General features: G+C 47.6%; 1 long non-coding RNA gene across 1 annotated transcript in view; it reads right to left on the bottom strand.

The window, feature by feature from the left end:
• Positions 1-2,465: 2,465 nt before the first annotated feature.
• The window catches only part of LOC138741790 (uncharacterized), a 31,002-nt gene continuing 8,516 nt past the window's right edge, over positions 2,466-24,951 (bottom strand). Inside the window, exon 2 of the long non-coding RNA XR_011343760.1 lies at positions 2,466-2,739. This is a non-coding gene — a long non-coding RNA (uncharacterized lncRNA). The remainder of the gene's footprint in view (positions 2,740-24,951) is intronic.

Here is a 24,951-nt window from a genome sequence, read left to right as displayed (position 1 = left end):
TCTGGCATCCCTCAGCTGGTCGCGTTGTGTTTGCCCGCTCCTCGGCTGAACCCCGCCTCCCGTCGGTGTTCTCCTTCTCCTTAGTAAGCGCACTTTTGTTTGGCTCAGAGAGCCATTTTTGCAGTCCAGCTGTCGGGGGTGGGGGGGGGGGGGTCATGATTCTGCGGAGTCATCACCAACCTCGGAGAACGGGCTCTGTTCTCCACGACGGCTCCCTGTTTCTTCATGCAGGTTAGGCATTCTCCTTTCTCTTCTGGCATCTTCTTTTTTTCCTGTTGTTTTTACTTTTTCCTTCTTGGGTGCCATTTTCTTTCTTTTCTCTACAACTTTATCTTTTAGTTGTTATGTTTTGTATTTCTTGAACTTTGTATTTTCTTCATTTTATTTCTTCTTTTCTGGAGAGGACTGGTATTCCCCTACTGGCCACTACTCAATCACGTGACTCCTCCTTCCATCAATATTTTCTTGATCAGATTCTCACCAACAGCTGCAGATGAGATCTTGCACAGCCGCCACACTGTCCCTCTTCGCGCCTGCTCAATCTAGCTCTCAAGCATGTGCGCTTGAAGAAACATGGCCGCGCACGCTTAAATAAAAAAGTAAGTGCCTTTTCTGCCACTTAATTAGTGCTCCATTTCGGGGTGTAGGGCAGAGGGTGCAAAAGTTGGACACTTCGGCCTATAACCAGATGTCTGGCCACCCTACTCCCCCTAGGCACATGGGGATCCCTTGGTTGTGGGGGGGGGGGGGATGTTGAGGGGTTGATTTGCCTGAAATTTTACCTTGATAAAAACATAAATACCAAATTCTAATAAAAATGTATTTTTATCAATCAACGATACACAGTTAGCACGCAATCACGGATGCAAACCACATAGTCATCTGCACTGGTGGAACGAGTTCTCAGCAAGGTATCCAGACCAGAAAAATTGACTTCAGACAGACTATTTTGCGTCCAAGGCTAAATTTTCATTTTTACACATTTTAAAGTCTATATTCTTTATAAGGTTACTTGGTGGTGTAACTAACCAATCATGTTAGGACAATATTTTATTTACAGTCAGTTAGAGAAACAAACAAAAAACAGTCAAACTGCTCATTAAGTATTTTTGTAATCAGTGCTCCTTCTCTGGAAACTGCTCTGGTCAGTATCTGGTTGGAAGCCATGCTGGTCAGGGTCTGGGAACCGCATTGGTCGGGGTCTGGGAACAGCACTGGTCAGGGTTTGATTGAGTGGGAGCCATGCTGGTCAGGGTCTGGAACCACTCTGGTCAGGGTCTGGTTGGGAGCTGCGCTGATCGGGGTCTGGGAGTCATGCTGGTTGAGGTCTGGTTGGGAGCCATGCTGAACGGGATCTGGGAGTCGTGCTGGTTAGGGTCTGGGAGCCACGCTGATCAGGGTCTGGGAGCCACACCTGGCACTGGTCAGGCAGACAATGTCTGCCGTCACCCTCTGCTCCCCCCAACAGTGCTCGCCATGTATTGCCTTCTGCATAAGATCTCGCTCCCCCTGGCCCTGACCTCAGAACCTGGCTATGGAACGCCACTGGCTTCCCCCCTCTCCTTCCCTCTTCTTCCTGTTCTTGCCCTCCTCCCCTCCCTTCTATTCGGGCCTACCTTCAAACTCTAATCGATGACAAGTTGATGACTGAAACACTGCGGCCGCTGCCGTTCACGCCAGAAGTTGACGCCTGCATATTAGCTGCGCTAACATCCCGGACCCACCGCGCACATGCCTGCCAGTTGGGCTGGGATCCGGGGAGTGGGCTGCTGCTGTGAGGGAAAGAGGGGAGTTGAGATTGGGAAGAGCCGGGGAGACAGAGACCGGAATCATTCAAGTCTCCATCTCTCCAGGTTTGCCTGAAGTTTTTCCACTGATTTGCCTGGGCTCCTCCTTCTGGATCCAGGCCCAGGTACGATGTACCCCCTGCACCCACGCTCTCAAAAGCGCAGCTACATGCCCCTTCGTGTGCTGGTTCCTGAACTCGCAGCGGCACAGCTCAATGCAGAAAATACTTCAATAACTGAGCAAGATCTGAATCAGGAATCACTCATCTTTAACCAGGAATCTGATGATACTGTTTTCTCGGACAGTATGGTAGGCCCATCAGTTAGCACAATGCGGTTACAGGGCCAGTGACCCGGGTTCAAATCTGCCTCCGTCCGTAAGGGGTCCGATCATTCTCCTTGTGATCTGCATGGATTTTCTCTGGATGCTCCAGTTTCCTCCCACCCTCCAAAAGCACATGTGATTGGAGGTTCATTGGGTGTAATTGGGCAGTGCAGTTTTCATGGGCCAGAAGGGCCAAGTTATATTGTTAAAAATAAAATCAACCAATGCTATGAAAGGTGGCACCCACTGTGCCATACATCTGCAACATTGCACTGCGGCTTCATAACTAATATATTCAGCAGAATACCATGTTTAATTTTGTGAAGTTGTGCACAGGCAAGTACTTTAAGAAGTCAAATCAGATAAGATTTTATTAACAATGAAGTTCATGCCCAAGTGGAATAAACTGTGCTATGACGAATTCTAGGGCTTGTTTTGATCCACACAAGATAAGTTGCATTGAACAGCTGTGTGTCATAAAGCTCTGAAGCAGTAGAAAGCTGTGGTTCAGAATTGAAATCTTTCTCTGTAGGATTAACTCTTCTCCAAATATCCACCAAATTTAAATCTTTCATCAAAGCCCCAATTTGTATCGCCATCTTTGATTTCCTTATACTTTTCAGGGACCTATCCAATAAATACAGATGGTGGTTTAATACAATGTTATTGAAAAAAACAGAGTTTGTTACTTTTGTTAAAGAACAGATTACTTTGTTCTTGGCTGAGAATGTTAATTCTTTAGATAGTTGTTTTGTATTATGGGATGCTTTGAAAGCTTATTTAAGAGGGCAGATTATTAGTTATACTACGAAAGTTAAGAAACAATATTATGGCAGAAAGTTTGGAGTTGGAGAAACGAATTGCTGAGTTAGAGAAAGATTTTCAGAAAGCTGTGACAGAAGATTTTTTTTAAATGGCTTTGGCAAATTTGAAATTATGTTACAATACATTACAAACCTATCAATTTGAGCACTTAATTAACTGATCTAAGCAGTGTTATTATGAATTGGGTGAGAGGGCCCATAAAGTACTTGCATGGCAATTAAAAACAGAACAGGTATCACAGACCATTAATGCTGTTAAAAAGAATTAAATAGTTACCTATAAACCTCAGGAAATTAATGACCAGTTCTATTCATTCTATCAAAAATTATATACATCTGAGGGGAAGCAGGATGATGGTTTTATTGAATCTTATTTATCTAAATTAACATTACCAGTATTAGGGGAGGAAGATGTTATGGAATTGGAATCTCCGTTTACAGCTTTTGAGATGAAGGAGGCTATACAGGAGATGCCAAATGGAAAGTCACCAGGGGATGATGGATTTTCTGTGGAATTTTATAAAATCTTTTATGAAGATTTATCTTCTATATTTGGGGATCTATTACAACAAATAACTGAAGAACAGGTGTTACTGGAATCTTGTTCGAGTCCTTTAATCACTGTAATTCCAAAAAAAGATAGAGATCCATTAAAAGTGTCTTCGTATAGACCTATTTCTTTATTGAATGTAGATTATAAAATTATAGCAAAAGTGTTAGCTAATCAGCTTGCTAAGTACCTACCTAAGTTGATACATTTTGACCAAACAGGTTTTATTAAAAATAGGAATGCATCAGATAACATTTTTCGGTTGATAACTTTGGTCAATGCATATAGAAAACAGACCAACCACCCAATGGTGGTTGTGTTAGTTATGGAAAAAGCCTTTTATAGGATCGAATGGGATTTTTTATTTAAGGTGTTAGAGAAGTTTAAATTTGGGCCTTTTTTATTGGTTGGATTAAAGCTTTATACACAAACCCAATTGCCAGGGTGGTGACAAATGGTCAAGTTTCTTTACCATTTAAATTGGCACATTCGACTTGGCAAGGTTGTCCATTGACACCACCCTTGTTTGCATTGGCTATTGAACTGTTAGCTCAGATGATAAGACAGAATGAAAAGATAAGAGGGATGAGAGTTATGGATGAAGAATATAAGATTAATTTATTTGCAGATGATGTTTTGATATATTTGACAGAACCAAAACAGTCATTGTCACAATTGCAGGAATGTTTATTACAATTTGGAGAACTTTCTGGGTATAAAGTTAACTGGGATAAGAGTGAAATTTTACCAGTTGGAGAGGGTGACTATCAGAATATAAAAGTATTATAAAATTAAAATGGTCAGATAAACTCAAATATTTAGGAGTAATTGTAAATGCTGATTATCAATCTTTATATAAATTAAATTATGTTCCTTTATTAAAAAAGATTAAAGTGGATTTAATTAAATGGAAAGATCTCCATAAACCTTAATTGGTCATGTAAACTGTATTAAGATTAATATTTTCCACGAATTCAATATTTATTTCAGTCGATATCATGTTCCCTTTCTAAGGGATTTTTCCAGGATTTAAACAAAATGGTGAGGGAATTTTTATGGAAAGGTAAATTACTGCAAGTAGCATTGTATAAACTCACATGGAAATATGCATTAGGTTGGCTTCAGTTACTTCATTTTCAAAATTATTATGAAGCAGCTCAGTTGAAATTTGTTAGCAGGTTGATGGACAAAGATCAACCTTCGAGTTGGGCAAAAGTGGAGATGGCTTGTATTTCTGAAGTTGAGGTGCATCAATTTATATTTTGATGGAATATGAATCTGTTGTGGGAATGTAATATGCCAGTATTAAAACATTTGTTAAAGGTTTGGACTAAAAGAAATAAGATTTTAGGATCAAAAGGTAAATTATCAATTTTAACACCATTATATAATAATCAGCTTATTCCTTTTTCAATGTTCAATAATCATTTAAAGAGTTGGAACTTTAAGGGTATAAAGACATTGCAGGACTGTTTTGAGGAAGGACAACTTCTTTCTTTTAACCAATTGAGGGAATGATTTGATAGATCTGAAAATTCTTTGTTTGTGTATTACCAGCTTAGAGCTTTGGTAAAAGATATTTATGGTAAAGAGATGATTTTACCTGTATTGACAAAATTTGAATCTTTGATTTCCTCTGTACCAAAAAAGGGTTATATTTCAGTTATGTATCAAGTGTTACAGGATAGTATGGATAAACCAGAATAGGAGAAGTCTAAGTTTAAATGGGTAAGTGTTTCAACCTTTATTTTTCTGGAAGATAATTGGGCGGATATGTGTTATGATAGTGTAACTAAATTGATGAATGTATGATATGGAATGGTTAATTATAATTTTTTACATCAGTTATATTTAACTCTGGAGAAATTGAAAAAATATGGTTTTAGTAATGCGGATTCTTGTTTCAAATGTGGTTTATGTACTGGAATATTTTTACATGCTGTTTGGTCTTGTGTTAAAGTACAACCATTTTGGGAAGGAATTAGGTTATTTATTGAAAAATTATACAATATTAAACTACCGTTAGACCCATTCATTTTTTTATTGGATTATATGGTTTCTTTAAGGGGATTAGGGTTGGATAAGTTTCAAATTGCATTTGTACGTTTAATGTTGTCTGTCGGTTGAAAATGTATAGCTAGTACATGGAAAGATAATGTGGAGATTAATATAATATGTTGGCAAAATGAATTGAAAGCTTGTATTGTTATGGAAAAATTACATATAATTTGCATGATAATTATTCTTTTTTTGTTAATAAGTAGTTTCCTTACTTGGAATATATGCATTTAGATATACTTTGATTTATTGTAAATACTTTTAGTTTTTCTTTTCATTTATATTTGGCTCTCCTTAAGAGAGCTGGCTGATGGGGTGGGAGGGTGGAGTGGGATTTTTGCTTTTATATACTGATATAAAATTATTCTTATTGGATTGTATGTTGTTTTTTTAATGATTCTTTAAATAAATAAAGTTCTTTTAAAAAACAAGAGATTTATAGTGAGGATGGGATTATTAACCATGGTAACTAAAATGTAATGCACTATTGCCAACTCCTGATGATTCAGAGTAATTTTGATGTCAAAAGGGATCAAATTGCGAAATTACAAAATTGGATCGATTGGGTCATTGGAATGAAGGAACTGAATTTGGAGGGGAGATCCCATTCTCATCAGAATGGAGAAATAGGAGGAAGACATTGTGGAACAACATGGACACAAGAACACAAGACAATAGGGGCAGGAAAAGGCCACTTGGCCCTGAAACGCAATATGATCATGACTGATCTAATGAGTGCATCAAAAGTCTGCAGACTCTGTGATTGTAGTTAATACTCAAAGTGCGGGAGGAACTCAGCAGGTTCCACAGCACCAATTAGAAGCAAAGATATTACAAGCCAACTCCTCAACTCCATACTCCTCTATCTTTCAAATATTTATCCACATCCACTTTCAATACTTCCAATGATCCAGTGTCCACCAACTACCAAGGCAGAGAGATTCACCACCTGTTCTGTGAAGAAATATCCACATAGCTTGTGAAGACACCATAGCTCCGGTCAGGGAGGTGCTGATCAGTCTCACCAGTGGAGGGAGGGGCTGCCATTCTCAGCAAGCGGAGGGAACTGGGAGCTGCATGAGCTGGGGACATTGTCTGCATCTCAACGCTGCCCATGAAACCACTCCTATGGGTGGGTTGAGGAGCTTGAGTAGACTCTTACATAGACTATATTGTCCCTGCAAGGATTCTTGGTTCCAGAACAAATGTCACCTACCAAGAGTCCATATTCCAACACTGAAACTACTCTACATAGAGTTAGCATCTGAGTGAGGCCAAATGGGTTTCACATGCAATTTTATCCTCCTTGTGTAAATGCAGTTAATATGTGGGAAATCAAATAGAAAGGTAGTGTATGGACGCTGATGGCTTCAAGCCCAGAACTCAGTAGGGGAGAAAATTGTGAAGCCAGGAACAGTAATGATGATTATAAAATGTTTGTGTAAAACTTAAACATAAGCAGAGAAAACCTTAAAATTAGTTAGCACCTCATGCACCATTTACACTCCCTGATCAGCAATTGCATAAGTTGACATCTAAAATTAACCCATCTATCTTGAGATATTTGAATTAAATTAGCATGTATTGCCCAATTATACCCAATTGATTTACAACTCTGTATGTTATGGAGAGTGGGAGGAAACCGGAGCATCTGAAGGAAACCCATGCAGACACGAGGAGAACATACAAACTCCTTAAAGACAGCGCAGGATTCGAACCCCAGTCGCTGGTGCTGTAACAGTGTTGTGCTAACCGCCTTGCTAACCATGCTGCTCATTCTTTGAGGTTTAGACTAGCAGGAGAGTAGCTTGGTCATATACCCTAGACCGGTGGAACAGTCCTCTTCTAGGGGCCATCCTCTGCAACCAAACACTGAGCTTCGGGAGAGATGCACATGAAGCTGTGAGGGAAGGGTGACACCTGCCTAGCCAACCAGATCAGCCGAATCATCCCTAGCGATCAATGGGATGACAGATGGTGCACCCAGAATGCCCTCACACCCCATGCTGCCCATTCTTACTTTATCTGCTGTTAACCTCACTAAACCAGGAGTGAATGATTACCTCGGTGAGCTGCGAAGAATTAGGGATGAAGCTGGGCCATAATGTTGTGGTTGCTGGGCTGGGTTTATAATTATGGCTGAAATATTTTTTTAAGTTGTGGATATATTTGAGAAAAGATGTGCTGGCACTGGAGACGGGGGTTCAGAGAAGATTTACTAGGGTGGCACAGTTGGCATAGCAGTCAACACAGCGTCTTTAGAGCGCCAGCGAGTGGGATCAGGGTTCGAATCCTGGGCTGTCTGCAAGGAGTTTGTATGTTATCCCCGTGTCTGCATGGGTTTTCCCTGAGGCCTCCGGTTTCCTCCCACCATTCAAAACATACCAAGGGTATAGGTTAATTGGGTGTAAATTGGATGGCACGGGCTCTTGGTCCTGTTACCGTGCTCTATGTCTAAATTTAAATTTATACTAGAATGATACCAGGAACAAAAAGGTTAGCATATAAGGAGCATTTGTCAGCTCTTGGACTCTACTCGTTGGCGTAATGAAGGATGAGGGGGGACCTCATTGAGACATTTCGAATGCAGAGAGGCTTGGACAGAGTTATTGTGGCAAAGATGTTTCCTATCGTCAGGGAGTCTAGGACAAGAGGGCATCAATTTAAAACAGAGTTGCAGAAAAATTTCTTTAGCCAGAGGGTTCTGAGTCCGTGTTGCCACAAGTGGGTGTGGAAGCGAGGTCGTTGGATGTATTTAAGGCAGAGATTGGCAGGTATTTGATTAGTCAGGGCATCAATAGTTTCAGGGAGAAGGCCGGGGAGTGGGGCTAAGTGAGTAGATGGATCAGTTCATGGTCAGAATCGTGGAGCAGAGTCGATGGGCCTACTTCTGCTCCTATATTATGTGATTTTGTGACATATACAGTTTGGTTTCTCTGTAATCCCCACCTCACCCTTTCATAATTCATTGCTATTCATGTTAAGAATCATCCAGTCTTTTAAATGGAATTGAATGAGGCTTTTGGGGTAACATCCAACGCCCATGTCACAAGTTTGTGATCTTGTGACACAGGTTAAGAGTGAAATGGGAAAGGTTTAGGGGGAACAAGAGGGGGAACCTCTTCACATAAAGAGTGGTGGGAGTGTGGAACGAGCTGTCATCTGAGGTATTGAATATGCGCTCAATTGTAACATTATAGAAGACAGGTACTTGGATGGGAGAGGTATGGAAGGCTATGGATTGGGTGCAGGTCAGTGGGACTAGGTAAAAAAAAAATGGTTTGGCACAGACTATAAGGTCCAAAGGGTCCTGTTTCTGTGCTTTCTATGCTTCTAATTGTCTAGTATTACAGGCTATGTCTCCAGTGATCAAAACTCCCTCTAAATGGTCTCTGATTCCACCATGCAGTAGATTTAATAGAAGGGAAAAGTATGTTTCCATTTGGCACTGCAGAGGAAACTGAAAGCAGCAGTGGTAATAGATGAAAGAGGGGGAGAGCCCCAATGAGTTCAATAGGACAGGGCAGCATGAAAATAGACCAGAATATGAAGTAGCCCAAGTTGAATGTTTGAAGTATGTTATGTTCAACGAAATTGGAGCAGTCTGTGGTAAAAGATCTGTGTTTTTGTTTTAATCATTTCATGTCAGTAAGTTGTTCTCCAGCTGGTGGGAAGTAGAGGCTGTGGCCGTCCCACCAGCTTCTAATATCGGACAGTTTGCAACCCGCTTCTCGGTGGGAATTGGCGGCTGCGCCAGGAGGTGGGAGACCAAGCTGGGTGAATGACTTGGCCGTGATAGGAAGGCTCTCTCAGGCGAGTGGGGACAACTGCTGGAAGTAAAAGCTCGAGCAACGTTTTGGGCCCGGGCTCTTCACCAAGGTACTGGCAAAGCAGACAGACCCGGGGCGGGGGTGGGGTGGGTGGGAGGGGGGTACAGGCTATTTCCCTTTATAATGGCATGAGTACATGGAGGAGGTTGTTTTGACTTGTTAATGAAAGTGCATTCCCATAGCATTGGTAAAGATGGGAGCACTGGTGTGGACCCGCGGGGAGCGAGGGAGCGGAAATGCCCAGTAGACTGCCGTTGGCTCCACACGGGTTAATTGGCTTGTTAAGGGAGCTGACGGGGGTTTTAGTTGAAATCTTGCGACCGTGGGTCTGCGCCCAAGATAATGATGCCTATTAATTGGCAGCAGGCAATGAGGGGCTGCAGACTCCAGGGAAGCGAAGGACTGGAGCAGGGCACCAGAGGACGGGAAGATCATGCATTATCTGAGAGGGAGAAACAGAGGAGACGACTCTTGGGGACAGTGACCATAGTGGCGGACCAGTGAGGGGGCTCTACGGTTAAGGGACCAGTGCATGTGGTGGGATGCTGGCAACTCTAGGTGAGGAACCCGTGAAAGGTGTGGGCTGCTAGACACTCAGGAGACTCGTGCCAGACTCCAGACTGCTGGAGACTGGATGGAGAGGTACCAGGTATCGGAACCGAGAGGCGAGAGGGGTTTGGATCTGGAGCTCGGACTGACAATGGTTTGAACTGGACTCTGGGTGGCTGCGGAGGCTGCGGGAGCGCTGGAGGCAAATCTACAAACACTCGGTGACTTTGGGGGGAGACTCTCTTTTGCTTCTCTCTCTGTTTGTATGAAGCGCTTAGGCAATTCCTGCCAAAGGTAAATCTGTCTGACTTGCAGCAAGTAAAAAGAAATTTCATGTAATATGACACTTTTTTTTAACTATGTCAATACATTGAATCTTGGACCTTGAATCTTGTTCGTTTGGTAGCTGGAAGACTCACTCTAATCATATAACCATATAACAATTACAGTATGGAAACAGGCCATATCGGCGCTTCTAGTCGCACCGATTTGTGAAACTCCATTAGTTCCACCTACCTGCTCCCCGCCCACAACCCTCCAACCCCCTCACATCCATGTACATCCAATCTCCTCATAAATGACAGAATTGACCCTGCTGCAACTACGTCTTCCGGAAGGTCATTTCACTCAGCCACCACTCTGAGTGAAGAAGCTTCCTCTTGCGTTACTTCTAAACTTTTGCCCCCTAACCCTTAACTTATGACCCTTCATTCCAATCTCCCCTACCTTCAAGGGGAAGAGCCTATTCACATCTACTCTACTTATTCCCCTCATAATTTTATATACCTCTAACAAATCCTCCCTCAACATTCTATGCGCCAATGAATAAAGACCCAGTCTACTCAATCTTTCTCCATATTCTAGATACTGCAATGCAGGCAATGTTCTAGTAAATCTTCTCTGCACCCTCTCTACCTTATTGATATCCTTCCTATAATTTGGAGACCAAAACTGCACACAATATTCCAATCTTGGCCTCACCAGTGCCTTAAACAGTCTCAACATCACCTTCCAGCTCATATATTCTACGCCTTGATTTATAAAGGCCAGCAAACCAAAAGCCAGTGTAATATGTTCTGTGCTCAGAGAAGTCACTTATTCAGCTGGTCGTAGCCCAGGACCCTGTATGGGATTCTGACAGGTATCAGCTGGTTTACAGCTGTATTCTTGGGATTGGACCTCTCCCATTCAGGTGGAAGGGGCTACATCCTTCATCCATTTAATCTCCACCAACAGGATGAGATGTGCAAAGTGGAAGGATTTTTTCCCTTGAGGAAATGCACCACCTGATGCATCTTTTGTGAAGTGCATAACCTGGACATTTGCTGAAATTCTGTCATAACTGGTACTGTGTGAGCACATGCTATGCAGATTGGAGGGGATCATAAAACCTTAACAAGGTAGATGTTGAGAGTCTCTGCCAGTATCAAGCAAGAAGACATCGTTAAAAGAAATGTGGACAATTATTTTTAAAAATCAGAGTAGTTTATATAGGTCAGCACAATATTGAGGGTGATAGGGCCTGTACTGTGCTGTAATGTTCTATGTTCTGGGTACAGTATGGTAACAGGCCCTTCCTCCAGCCCATGAGCCCACTCTGTCCAATTACACCCTTTTCACCAATTTACCTATTCACCCTATGTCTTTGGAACATGGGAGGAAACCACAGCACCCAGAGGAAACCCACACCATCATGGGGAGACTATTTCAACTCCTTACGGGCAGTGACAGATTCAAACCCAGGTCACCGGCTCTGTAATAGCGTTGCACTAACTGCCAGCCTAACCATGAACAGTGAGGGAATTTCTTCATGTGGCAGGTGGTGAATCACTGGCATTTTCTACTCTGGAGGATGATGGAAAATAATTCAGTGCAGATATTTTTAAAAAAAAGAAAAGTCAGGAGATTGAGGGCCACAGTGATCTGGGACAGATTGGCCATGAAAGGTGGGATAGGACTGAAGGGCCGAGTGGCCTATTTCCATTACTTGTGTTCAACTTGGTCTTTACACCCTTGATTTGCTGAATAATAAATTATGCTAAAATCAAAGAGCCATATTTCTTAGGATTTATGGACTCCTCTTTAAATCTGATTCCTGAATTCTGTGGTTACACTTGCTTGAAACTCCTAGCCCACAGGGAAAAGAATCTCATCCTCGTGTGCTAGTGTTCCAGGTCCTGGTCCTTACCTGTTCGATATCCCCTGTCATTCCTTTCAATGACACTCCCTGATCTATCATTTGACAACTCTATCGATCCTCTGTTTAAATCTAGGTCCATAGATTCAGATTGCATTTCTGTTTCCATCTATAATGTTATGGTCACTTTCCCCTGAAGGATCCCACCCATAAAGATCATTAATTAACCCATTTTACTGCATAAAACATATTACTATTTTCCCCAGTTGATCAAGAAACACATCTAATATATATTCCATCCATTCATCTTCCACCTTATTGGACGTCCACATGGAATCTTCAATGTGACTTTATGTTATATACTGAAGTACAATATACAGATGGACCAAACTTATTCCTTTCTCCAGCCACAGAAGATATATTAACTACAACAGCACAAGTTAAATTACAACAATATGTCAAAACAAAAAAAAATAGATAAATCCCTCCATTAGCCAATTAGCTGTAGTCAATCAAAAGAAGGGAGGCTCAAGTGGAGCGACCAATGTGTGAGTGGCCCAGTGTAAGGGTGGTGATTTAGAGGCTTTGGCTCAAGAGGCTTCAGCGAGCAGAGTCATAAGAACAGGTAAGATCTTTGCATAGTAACAGAGAGTATGTGGTGGGATGGCAGCAAGGGCTGTGGTACGCTCCAATTGCAGGCCGTGGTACACTCCAATTGTGGGAAATCTAGGAGGGCACAATTGTTCCTGATGACCTCATCTGCAAAAAGTGCATCCAGCTGCAGCTCCTTACAGTCTAAGTTAGCAAACTCAAGCTAGAACTAGATGAATTCCGGATCATTCGAGAAGCAGGAGGCAGGTAATTGGGTGACTGGTAGGGGAATAGGCAGTTAGTGCAGAGCATTGCAGTGGCCATTCCCCTTAACATAAAGTTTACTCATTTGAATAGTGCTATGGGGATGATCTATCAGGGACAGATTGTAGTGGTCAGGTCTCTGGCACTGAGTCTGCCTCTTCTGCTAAGAAGGGAAGAGAGGAGAAGAGGAGAGCTGTAGTGACTGGGGATTTGATAATTAGGTGAATAAGATCCGAAACTCATAGATGGCATGTTGCTTCCCAGCTGCCGGGGTCAAAATCGAGCTCCTACCTCTCCCGCTGCTCTATAACTTTGTCTCCATTCCTGCACAGCCCAGCTTGCTTGCACTTCATTCTTTGTTTACATTTTTCTCTTTTGTACAAGTATCTTTTACTTGAGTACAGTTTACACACTGATAACTTCCTAGCCCACAGGGAAAAGAATCTCAGCTTCCTGAATGGGATGACATGTATGTACTCCGACAATAAACTTGAACTTGAGCTTGAGGGGCCAAATGCAGGGTCACAGATTTAAAGGGAGAGACTTGAAGGGGAGACAACCAAAAGGTTCTCGATCAGGAAGGTGACCACCCTCCCCATAGTGCCTGCAGGTGAGGACCCAGTACTAGAAGGCAGGATCAGACTGGGTGGGCCTTTCTCAACCAACACCGACACAAGGGGCTGAATGGCCCCCTTCTGTGACTGAGCTTTGCTCTGATTCTGTGATTTGCATTTCTGTTGAAGGAATTATGTCTTTCCTATTGGCTGTTGGCATTTCTCACTATGTGACAACATCTTTCCACCAACAATTTTCCAGGACAGCATGAGTTGTGTGTCTCAGGGTCACTGTCATGGACTGTGAACAGTCAAGGATCAAGAATGATCCCTGTCGTTTTCCACGCCACACTATGCTGATATGAAAGGTGAGGCAGAGGGCATTGTGGTCGACAGGGAACTCCAGAGATCTGGGGTCAGGCAGGGACGCAGAACATGACTTTGGAACAACCATAACCAGATAACCAGCGGTGTTGAAGGTCACGTGGACAAACCACCTCCCACATCCCCTGTTTGGTATTGACACTGTACTGTTCCACTCACTTCCGTCACAGCAAGGCCTGACCTGAGAGGTGGGAGCTAACATCCACAACAACATTTGATAAAGTTATTGAATCATCCAACTCACAGAGTTCCTCAGAGTTCATGTGGACCAGTTACATAATTACAGAAGCTTGGTATTCTGTTGTGAGTTTCTTCCAAGACACTCAGTACAAAGCTGCAATATGATCTACAATCGAACACATTAAATATCCTCTTTCCCCTTTGCCATTGTCAGCCATCTACAGTATAGGATTTACAGCAATATCTCAGCAAGGAGTCTTAGCAGACCCTCCCAAATTTGTGACCTCAAGTGGCTTGAAGAAAGAACCAAGCTGGACAATAAGAACATCAGCAACTCCAGCCCTTACAGCAGACCACTCAACACACCACTCAACACAGCAACCGCACACCACTCAACACACCACTCAACACACCACTCAACACAGCACCCGCACACCACTCAACACACCACTCAACACACCACTCAACACAGCACCCGCACACCACTCAACACACCACTCAACACAGCACCCGCACACCACTCAACACACCACTCAACACACCACTCAACACAGCACCCGCACACCACTCAACACACCACTCAACACACCACTCAACACAGCACCCGCACACCACTCAACACACCACTCAACACAGCACCCGCACACCACTCAACACACCACTCAACACAGCACCCGCACACCACTCAACACACCACTCAACACACCACCCCGCACACCACTCAACACACCACCCCGCACACCACTCAACACAGCACTCAACACACCACTCAACACACCACTCAACACACCACTCAACACAGCACCCGCACACCACTCAACACACCACTCAACACACCACCCCGCACACCACTCAACACACCACCCCGCACACCACTCAACACAGCACTCAACACACCACTCAACACACCACTCAACACACCACTCAACACAGCACCCGCACACCACTCAACACACCACTCAACACACCACTCAACACAGCACCCGCACACCACTCAACACACCACTCAACACAGCACACGCACACCACTCAACACACCACTCAACACAGCACCCGCACACCACTCAACACACCACTCAACACACCACCCCGCACACCACTCAACACACCACCCCGCACACCACTCAACACAGCACTCAACACATCACTCAACACACCACTCAACACAGCACCCGCACACCACTCAACAAACCACTCAACACAGCACCCGCACACCACTCAACACACCACTCAACACACCACTCAACACACCACTCAACACAGCACCCGCACACCACTCAACACACCACTCAACACACCACTCAACACAGCACCCGCACACCACTCAACACACCACTCAACACACCACTCAACACAGCACCCGCACACCACTCAACACACCACTCAACACACCACTCAACACAGCACCCGCACACCACTCAACACACCACTCAACACACCACTCAACACAGCACCCGCACACCACTCAACACACCACTCAACACACCACTCAACACAGCACCCGCACACCACTCAACACACCACTCAACACACCACTCAACACAGCACCCGCACACCACTCAACACACCACTCAACACACCACTCAACACAGCACCCGCACACCACTCAACACACCACTCAACACAGCACCCGCACACCACTCAACACACCACTCAACACACCACTCAACACAGCACCCGCACACCACTCAACACACCACTCAACACACCACTCAACACAGCACCCGCACACCACTCAACACACCACTCAACACAGCACCCGCACACCACTCAACACACCACTCAACACACCACTCAACACAGCACCCGCACACCACTCAACACACCACTCAACACACCACTCAACACAGCACCCGCACACCACTCAACACACCACTCAACACACCACTCAACACAGCACCCGCACACCACTCAACACACCACTCAACACACCACTCAACACAGCACCCGCACACCACTCAACACACCACTCAACACACCACTCAACACAGCACCCGCACACCACTCAACACACCACTCAACACACCACTCAACACAGCACCCGCACACCACTCAACACACCACTCAACACACCACTCAACAGAGCACCCGCACACCACTCAACACACCACTCAACACAGCACCCGCACACCACTCAACACACCACTCAACACACCACTCAACACAGCACCCGCACACCACTCAACACACCACTCAACACACCACTCAACACAGCACCCGCACACCACTCAACACACCACTCAACACACCACTCAACACAGCACCCGCACACCACTCAACACACCACTCAACACAGCACCCGCACACCACTCAACACACCACTCAACACAGCACCCGCACACCACTCAACACACCACTCAACACACCACCCCGCACACCACTCAACACACCACCCCGCACACCACTCAACACAGCACTCAACACACCACTCAACACACCACTCAACACACCACTCAACACAGCACCCGCACACCACTCAACACACCACTCAACACACCACCCCGCACACCACTCAACACACCACCCCGCACACCACTCAACACAGCACTCAACACACCACTCAACACACCACTCAACACACCACTCAACACAGCACCCGCACACCACTCAACACACCACTCAACACACCACTCAACACAGCACCCGCACACCACTCAACACACCACTCAACACAGCACCCGCACACCACTCAACACACCACTCAACACAGCACCCGCACACCACTCAACACACCACTCAACACACCACCCCGCACACCACTCAACACACCACCCCGCACACCACTCAACACAGCACTCAACACATCACTTAACACACCACTCAACACAGCACCCGCACACCACTCAACACACCACTCAACACAGCACCCGCACACCACTCAACACACCACTCAACACACCACTCAACACACCACTCAACACAGCACCCGCACACCACTCAACACACCACTCAACACAGCACCCGCACACCACTCAACACACCACTCAACACAGCACCCGCACACCACTCAACACACCACTCAACACACCACCCCGCACACCACTCAACACACCACCCCGCACACCACTCAACACAGCACTCAACACATCACTCAACACACCACTCAACACAGCACCCGCACACCACTCAACACACCACTCAACACAGCACCCGCACACCACTCAACACACCACTCAACACACCACTCAACACACCACTCAACACAGCACCCGCACACCACTCAACACACCACTCAACACACCACTCAACACAGCACCCGCACACCACTCAACACACCACTCAACACACCACTCAACACAGCACCCGCACACCACTCAACACACCACTCAACACACCACTCAACACAGCACCCGCACACCACTCAACACACCACTCAACACACCACTCAACACAGCACCCGCACACCACTCAACACACCACTCAACACACCACTCAACACACCACTCAACACAGCACCCGCACACCACTCAACACACCACTCAACACAGCACCCGCACACCACTCAACACACCACTCAATACACCACCCCGCACACCACCCCACACACCACCCCACACACCACCCCACACACCACCCCACACACCACCCCACACACCACCCCACACACCACCCCACACACCACTCAACACAGCACCCGCACACCACTCAACACACCACTCAACACACCACTCAACACACCACTCAACACAGCACCCGCACACCACTCAACACACCACTCAACACACCACTCAACACAGCACCCGCACACCACTCAACACACCACTCAACACACCACTCAACACAGCACCCGCACACCACTCAACACACCACTCAACACAGCACCCGCACACCACTCAACACACCACTCAACACAGCACCCGCACACCACTCAACACACCACTCAACACACCACCCCGCACACCACTCAACACACCACCCCGCACACCATTCAACACAGCACTCAACACACCACTCAACACACCACTCAACACACCACTCAACACAGCACCCGCACACCACTCAACACACCACTCAACACACCACCCCGCACACCACTCAACACACCACTCAACACACCACTCAATACACCACCCCACACACCACCCCACACACCACCCCACACACCACCCCACACACCACCCCACACACCACCCCACACACCACCCCACACACCACTCAACACAGCACCCGCACACCACTCAACACACCACTCAACACACCACTCAACACACCACTCAACACAGCACCCGCACACCACTCAACACACCACTCAACACACCACTCAACACAGCACTCAACACACCACTCAACACACCACTCAACACAGCACCCGCACACCACTCAACACACCACTCAACACAGCACCCGCACACCACTCAACACACCAATCAACACAGCACCCGCACGCCACTCAACACACCACTCAACACAGCACCCGCACACCACTCAACACACCACTCAACACAGCACCCGCACACCACTCAACACACCACTCAACACAGCACCCGCACACCACTCAACACACCACTCAACACAGCACCCGCACACCACTCAACACACCACTCAACACAGCACCCGCACACCACACAACACACCACTCAACACAGCACCCGCACACCACTCAACACACCACTCAACACAGCACCCGCACACCACTCAACACACCACTCAACACAGCACCCGCACACCACTCAACACACCACTCAACACAGCACCCGCACACCACTCAACACACCACTCAACACAGCACCCGCACACCACTCAACACACCACTCAACACAGCACCCGCACACCACTCAACACACCACTCAACACAGCACCCGCACACCACTCAACACACCACTCAACACAGCACCCGCACACCACTCAACACACCACTCAACACAGCACCCGCACACCACTCAACACACCACTCAACACAGCACCCGCACACCACTCAACACACCACTCAACACAGCACCCGCACACCACTCAACACACCACTCAATACACCACCCCGCACACCACTCAACACACCACTCAACACACCACTCAATACACCACCCCGCACACCACTCAACACACCACTCAACACACCACTCAATACACCACCCCGCACACCACTCAACACACCACTCAATACACCACCCCGCATACCACTCAACACACCACTCAACACACCACTCAATACACCACCCCGTACACCACTCAACACACCACTCAATACACCACCCCAAACACCACTCAACACACCACTCAATACACCACCCCGCACACCACTCAACACACCACTCAACACACCACCCGCACACCACTCAACACACCACTCAATACACCACCCGCACACCACTCAACACACCACTCAATACACCACCCGCACACCACTCAACACAGCACCTGCACACCACTCAACACACCACTCAATACACCACCCCAAACACCACTCAACACAGCACCCGCACACCACTCAACACACCACTCAACACAGCACCCGCACACCACTCAACACACCATTCAACGCACCACTCAAAACACCACCCCGCACACCACCACGCACACCACTCAACACACCACTCAACACACCACTCAATACACCACCCCGCACACCACTCAACACACCACTCAATACACCACCCCGCACACCACTTAACACACCACTCAATACACCACCCCGCACACCACTCAACACACCACTCAATACACCACCCCAAACACCACTCAACACACCACTCAATACACCACCCCGCACACCACTCAACACACCACTCAACACACCACCCGCACACCACTCAACACACCACTCAATACACCACCCGCACACCACTCAACACACCACTCAATACACCACCCGCACACCACTCAACACAGCACCTGCACACCACTCAACACACCACTCAATACACCACCCCAAACACCACTCAACACACCACTCAATACACCACCCGCACACCACTCAACACACCACTCAATACACCACCCCAAACACCACTCAACACACCACTCAATACACCACCCCGCACACCACTCAACACACCACTCAATACACCACCCCAAACACCACTCAACACAGCACCCGCACACCACTCAACACACCACTCAATACACCACCCCAAACACCACTCAACACAGCACCCGCACACCACTTAACACACCACTCAATACACCACCCCAAACACCACTCAACACAGCACCCGCACACCACTCAACACACCACTCAATACACCACCCCAAACACCACTCAACACACCACTCAACACAGCACCCGCACACCACTCAATACACCACTCAATACACCACCCCAAACACCACTCAACACAGCACCCGCACACCACTCAACACAGCACTCAATACACCACCCCAAACACCACTCAACAGAGCACCCGCACACCACTCAACACACCACTCAATACACCACCCCAAACACCACTCAACATACCACTCAACACAGCACCCGCACACCACTCAACACACCACTCAATACACCACCCCGCACACCACTCAACACACCACTCAACACACCACTCAATACACCACCCCGCACACCACCCCGCACACCACTCAACACACCACTCAACACACCACTCAATACACCACCCCGCACACCACTCAACACACCACTCAATACACCACCCCGCACACCACTTAACACACCACTCAATACACCACCCCGCACACCACTCAACACACCACTCAATACACCACCCCAAACACCACTCAACACACCACTCAATACACCACCCCGCACACCACTCAACACACCACTCAACACACCACCCGCACACCACTCAACACACCACTCAATACACCACCCGCACACCACTCAACACACCACTCAATACACCACCCCAAACACCACTCAACACAGCACCTGCACACCACTCAACACACCACTCAATACACCACCCCAAACACCACTCAACACACCACTCAATACACCACCCGCACACCACTCAACACACCACTCAATACACCACCCCAAACACCACTCAACACACCACTCAATACACCACCCCGCACACCACTCAACACACCACTCAATACACCACCCCAAACACCACTCAACACAGCACCCGCACACCACTCAACACACCACTCAATACACCACCCCAAACACCACTCAACACAGCACCCGCACACCACTCAACACACCACTCAATACACCACCCCAAACACCACTCAACACAGCACCCGCACACCACTCAACACACCACTCAATACACCACCCCAAACACCACTCAACACACCACTCAACACAGCACCCGCACACCACTCAATACACCACTCAATACACCACCCCAAACACCACTCAACACAGCACCCGCACACCACTCAACACACCACTCAATACACCACCCCAAACACCACTCAACAGAGCACCCGCACACCACTCAACACACCACTCAATACACCACCCCAAACACCACTCAACATACCACTCAACACAGCACCCGCACACCACTCAACACACCACTCAATACACCACCCCAAACACCACTCAACACAGCACCTGCACACCACTCAACACAGCACCTGCACACCACTCAACACACCACTCAATACACCACCCCAAACACCACTCAACACACCACTCAATACACCACCCCAAACACCACTCAACACAGCACCCGCACACCACTCAACACACCACTCAATACACCACCCCAAAAACCACTCAACATACCACTCAACACAGCACCCGCACACCACTCAACACACCACTCAATACACCACCCCAAACACCACTCAACACAGCACCTGCACACCACTCAACACAGCACCTGCACACCACTCAACACACCACTCAATACACAACCACAAACACCACTCAACACACCACTCAATACACCACCCCGCTCACCACTCAACACACCACTCAATACACCACCCCGCACACCACTCAACACACCACTCAATACACCACCCCGCACACCACTCAACACACCACTCAATACACCACCCCGCACACCACTCAACACACCACTCAATACCCCACCCCAAACACCACTCAACACACCACTCAATACACCACCCCAAACACCACTCAACACAGCACCTGCACACCACTCAACACACCACTCAATACACCACCCCGCTCACCACTCAACACACCACTCAATACACCACCCCGCACACCACTCAACACACCACTCAATACACCACCCCGCACACCACTCAACACACCACTCAATACACCACCCCGCACACCACTCAACACACCACTCAATACCCCACCCCAAACACCACTCAACACACCACTCAATACACCACCCCAAACACCACTCAACACAGCACCTGCACACCACTCAACACACCACTCAATACACCACCCCAAACACCACTCAACACAGCACCTGCACACCACTCAACACACCACTCAATACACCACCCCAAACACCACTCAACACAGCACCTGCACACCACTCAACACACCACTCAATACACCACCCCAAACACCACTCAACACACCACTCAACACAGCACCCGCACACCACTCAACACACCACTCAATACACCACCCCAAACACCACTCAACACAGCACCTGCACACCACTCAACACACCACTCAATACACCACCCCAAACACCACTCAACACAGCACCTGCACACCACTCAACACACCACTCAATACACCACCCCAAACACCACTCAACACACCACTCAACACAGCACCCGCACACCACTCAACACACCACTCAATACACCACCCCAAACACCACTCAACACAGCACCCGCACACCACTCAACACACCACTCAATACACCACCCCGCACACCACTCAACACACCACTCAATACACCATCCCAAACACCACTTAACACAACACTCAATACACCACCCCGCACACCACTCAACACACCACTCAATACACCACCCCAAACACCACTCAACACAGCACCTGCACACCACTCAACACACCACTCAATACACCACTCAACACACCACTCAATACAGCACTCAATACACCACCCCGCACACCACTCAACACACCACTCAATACACCACCCCGCACACCACTCAACACACCACTCAATACACCACCCCGCACACCACTCAACACACCACTCAATACACCACCCCGCACACCACTCAACACACCACTCAATACACCACCCCGCACACCACTCAACACACCACTCAATACACCACTCAATACACCACCCCAAACACCACTCAACACACCACACAATACACCACTCAACACACCACTCAATACACCACTCAATACACCACCCCGCACACCACTCAACACACCACTCAATACACCACCCCGCACACCACTCAACACACCACTCAATACACCACCCCGCACACCACTCAACACACCACTCAATACACCACCCCGCACACCACTCAACACACCACTCAATACACCACCCCGCACACCACTCAACACACCACTCAACACACCACTCAATACACCACCCCAAACACCACTCAACACACCACTCAATACACCACCCCAAACACCACTCAACACAGCACCTGCACACCACTCAACACACCACTCAATACACCACCCCAAACACCACTCAACACACCACTCAACACAGCACCCGCACACCACTCAACACACCACTCAATACACCACCCCAAACACCACTCAACACAGCACCTGCACACCACTCAACACACCACTCAATACACCACCCCAAACACCACTCAACACAGCACCTGCACACCACTCAACACACCACTCAATACACCACCCCAAACACCACTCAACACACCACTCAACACAGCACCCGCACACCACTCAACACACCACTCAATACACCACCCCAAACACCAATCAACACAGCACCCGCACACCACTCAACACACCACTCAATAGACCACCCCAAACACCACTCAACACAGCACCCGCACACCACTCATCACACCACTCAATACACCACCCCAAGCACAACTCAACACAGCACCCGCACACCACTCAACACACCACTCAATACACCACCCCAAACACCACTCAACACAGCACCTGCACACCACTCAACACACCACTCAATACACCACTCAACACACCACTCAATACACCACTCAATACAACACCCCGCACACCACTCAACACACTACTCAATACACCACCCCGCACACCACTCAACACACCACTCAATACACCACCCCGCACACCACTCAACACACCACTCAATACACCACCCCGCACACCACTCAACACACCACTCAATACACCACCCCGCACACCACTCAACACACCACTCAATACACCACCCCGCACACCACTCAACTCACCACTCAATACACCACCCCAAACACCACTCAACACACCACTCAACACACCACCCCAAACACCACTCAACACAGCACCTGCACACCACTCAACACACCACTCAATACACCACCCCAAACACCACTCAACACAGCACCTGCACACCACTCAACACACCACTCAATACACCACCCCAAACACCACTCAACACAGCACCTGCACACCACTCAACACACCACTCAATACACCACCCCAAACACCACTCAACACACCACTCAACACAGCACCCGCACACCACTCAACACACCATTCAATACACCACCCCAAACACCACTCAACACAGCACCTGCACACCACTCAACACACCACTCAATACACCACCCCAAACACCACTCAACACAGCACCTGCACACCACTCAACACACCACTCAATACACCACCCCAAACACCACTCAACACACCACTCAACACAGCACCCGCACACCACTCAACACACCACTCAATACACCACCCCAAACACCACTCAACACAGCACCCGCACACCACTCAACACACCACTCAATACACCACCCCAAACACCACTCAACACAGCACCCGCACACCACTCAACACACCACTCAATACACCACCCCAAACACCACTCAAAACAGCACCTGCACACCACTCAACACACCACTCAATACACCACTCAACACACCACTCAATACACCACTCAATACAACACCCCGCACA

This window comes from Narcine bancroftii, chromosome 8 (genome assembly GCF_036971445.1).
Source record: "Narcine bancroftii isolate sNarBan1 chromosome 8, sNarBan1.hap1, whole genome shotgun sequence".
Taxonomy (NCBI): Eukaryota; Metazoa; Chordata; class Chondrichthyes; order Torpediniformes; family Narcinidae; genus Narcine; species Narcine bancroftii.
Note: the sequence above shows the minus strand (reverse complement) of the source record. Positions and strands in the feature narration are given on the sequence as shown.